This window comes from Lepidothrix coronata, unplaced genomic scaffold (genome assembly GCF_001604755.1).
Source record: "Lepidothrix coronata isolate B3197 unplaced genomic scaffold, Lepidothrix_coronata-1.0 Scaffold2, whole genome shotgun sequence".
NCBI classification, from domain to species: Eukaryota; Metazoa; Chordata; class Aves; order Passeriformes; family Pipridae; genus Lepidothrix; species Lepidothrix coronata.
Genome location: NW_016690182.1, coordinates 8,324,973 through 8,328,064, shown reverse-complemented (window position 1 = coordinate 8,328,064; position 3,092 = coordinate 8,324,973). Strand labels below are relative to the sequence as shown.

The following is a 3,092-nucleotide window of genomic DNA, read 5'->3' as shown; positions in this document are numbered from 1 at the left end:
TGAAAAATTGGTAACTAAGTAATTTCATGGACTGAGAAAGGACTGAACAGCAATGATTTTTATAAATTTTCATTTGCTTTAAAAATTATACTTTAACCTTTCAACTTAACTGTAGTTTAATCACTTATTTCACATGGGAATTAGTAGGCTCTGAAAATGTCCCAGAAGATGTTTGAAGGCACTTGGGTGCTGCAATGAAAAGCACAATAAGCTGGATACAGGTAAGGACTAAGGCAGAACTGTGCAAGTATTAGTTTATGATCATCCCAATTCCCACCCCCCAGTATCTCTCCTTTCTCTTCATTATTAGATGAAGGCCTTATCCTTTATGAGGTCTCTTTCTGCCCTTTCTGAAGCTTTCAGAGATTTGTTTTTATTACAGGAGCATTTAGAATTTAATTTCTTGTAATTGTGACTCTGTATTAACTGGGTATACTTTATGCACATGAATATGTCTCATTATCCCTGTATCTTTCCCCAGAAGAATTATACAAGGGACAATATTCACTGTGCTCAACTAGGCAAAGCAAACTGGTAATTTCTGTGCCAGTAATTCTGAAAAAATATAAATCCACCACACAGAAAATCCAGTCTTGAACAGGCAAATCTTTTACAGGCAGTTTCACCCAGATCTCTTGGAAGCATTATTCTCTTGATAAATCTTGCATCAGAATAGCAGACAAATCAGTTTGATTTTTAAAAATGTAGAGGACTGTGTGGGTCTGTGTGCATAGGTCTGACATCCAGGAAGAGAAAAGAATGATAAAGGACAGCTAATTCTTAGTTTGAACAAGTGTTTTTCCATATGTTGAAAGAGTATGTTTGATCACAAAGTGAACAATTTACAGAAAACTTTAGAGCTTTTTCGGGGAAAAGGATGTATTTTGGGGAGTTGGGAAAAGAAATCTCTGCATATTATCAGAATGTGTTCAAGCCTGAAGAATGACATTTCATACAGTATAAAGCTCTGAAGTGCAGAATTCAACTACGGGAGAGTTTGGTATAGATATGCAAAATGTGGCATTTCACATAAAGAATCAGAAGTGCACCAAAAGATAGAGAAATGTGTATTTTGTTATAGTTATTAGATGGAGCTTGATTAGATAACAAGGTAAATGGAGATTACAGTAAAAGTGTGGTGTGACATAATGCAAAAATGCCTGTAGTGGTGCAGATGTATAAAACTGAGCAGAAGAGTATTCCCAGTTCATAAGAATTTGCATGCAAATTCGAGAAAATATTAGTTAATGTTTAGGGCAAATACCTGTGGTTTATACAATGAAGCAGAGAAGTAGTGGATGGATTTGCAGGAGCCTCACAAAGAATACAAAAGAAAATAGGAATTACAATAGAAAGATAATGACTTTTACCACACTTTAAACCAGATTGTGCTGTTCTCCAACACCCACAGTGAAAGAGGAAAACAGCTGGGAGGTGGAGGAACAACAGATTCTGCTGAGTGAAGACTCTTACAATATTTAATTCCTCCACTGCACAGCACCTGCTGTGTTAATGCACACCAGTGTTGTCAATGTGCTGGTGCTGTAGTGCACTGTGTTCACCAACACAGTGGGTGTTTCCTATCTGCAGTATTTGGCAGTAGGCAGGAGATTTCTTGGGCTGGAGAATGTTCTTTTCAAGCTTTGTGTCCTAGTTTCACAACTCTCTTTCAGTCTGCATCCTGCAAGTTCTTTTTTTCCTCACTTCCAGCGCCTTACCATTTTTTTTTTTAGTTTACTCAGATTTCACAGCTCACACCTAAGTAGTCTTACAGAAAATTGTCACCAAATGTTTTCATTAACAGTATATAGTCTAAATTGGCAGTACTAGAACCTCTTCTCCTTTATACCTGTCCATGACCTTTGTGATCTCACAGGGACATCTTAGATCCTGATGAGCTCTATTGATGAAATCTGGTGGCATTTTACCCACCAGGCATTTTTGCCTGGGCAAAAAGTCTTCTCAGTTCAGATGGATAGTTTGGATATCAGGAAATTTTTCTTCACTGAAAGGGTGGTCAGGCATTGGAAAGGCTGGGAACTGGTGGAGTCACCATCCCTGAAAGTGTCCAGAAATCATGTAGATGTGGTGCTTGGGGATGTGGTTTAGTGGTGGGATTGGCTGTGCTTGGTTAGGAGCTGGGCTGGATGATTATAAAGGGCTTTTCCAACCTTAACAATGCTGATTCAGCATCTCCTTCTGCAGGTTTATCCATCTCTGAATACCCACTGAGTCCCCCAGTGGCTTCCCAAAGACTTGTGCAAATCAGATCTTTCAGTTCATATCAGTTTGTATTGACCTTTATTCTTCCTTGTTCATTAACTGAATGAGGTAAGTTATTTTTATGGTTTGTTTGGCTTTTTTTATTAATTATTTAATTTGTATTAAATTTCAAGGCTATTTTGCTTCCTCAGAGCCTGAAAGTTACAGAAACAAAAATTTTAGAAACTTGTGCCCAGCAGAAGCACCTTCCCCCCCCTCTCTGATTCAGACTCTTGTTCTCAAAGTAATGATATCAGAGTAATTAATTACTGGACTATCCAGCAGTGCAGGTTGACATGCTTGTCTCTCTATCAGAGTAACCTCTACAGGCACAACCAAACAAAACAAAATGGCCAATGCAGAGTAATTAGTCAAGTGTTTAGAGCAATTCTGAATCAGCTGAGTGAGACAGTACCAATGTACCACAGTATTTTTGATCTGTAGCCTGGCAATGCAAAGCCAAAATAACATTATTGTCAAGTGAGATGAAAAGTTCCTTGATGTCGAAGCAAAATACCTGGTCCAGTATGTTCAGTCTGTACTTTAAGTCTGTGTAAGGCATCGGGATATAATGAAAGTGGAGCAAAGGCAGTTATGACTTTCTCAATTGATCAAATCATAATAGACCAATAATATCAATCTTTATCAGTCTAGTGATGTCTCTTGTACTTTTATGTTGTGCAAATAGGTTGATAAGGGGTACAGTTGCCTAAGAATTACTAAGGAAATGCATGTAAAACTCAGTTTTAGAGACCCAGATTGACCCTTTTTAGATGACAAGGATCAGTGCCATCAATAACCCTTCTTTAAATAGTATTGAATATTTTATG

At 37.7% G+C, this 3,092-nt stretch overlaps 1 long non-coding RNA gene across 1 annotated transcript in view; it reads left to right on the top strand.

Annotated features, from left to right (window-relative positions):
* The window catches only part of LOC108497373, a 6,272-nt gene extending 4,034 nt beyond the window's left edge, over window positions 1-2,238 (top strand). The window contains exon 3 of the long non-coding RNA XR_001874787.1: window positions 2,206-2,238. This is a non-coding gene — a long non-coding RNA (uncharacterized LOC108497373). The remainder of the gene's footprint in view (window positions 1-2,205) is intronic.
* The last annotated feature ends 854 nt before the right edge of the window (window positions 2,239-3,092 follow it).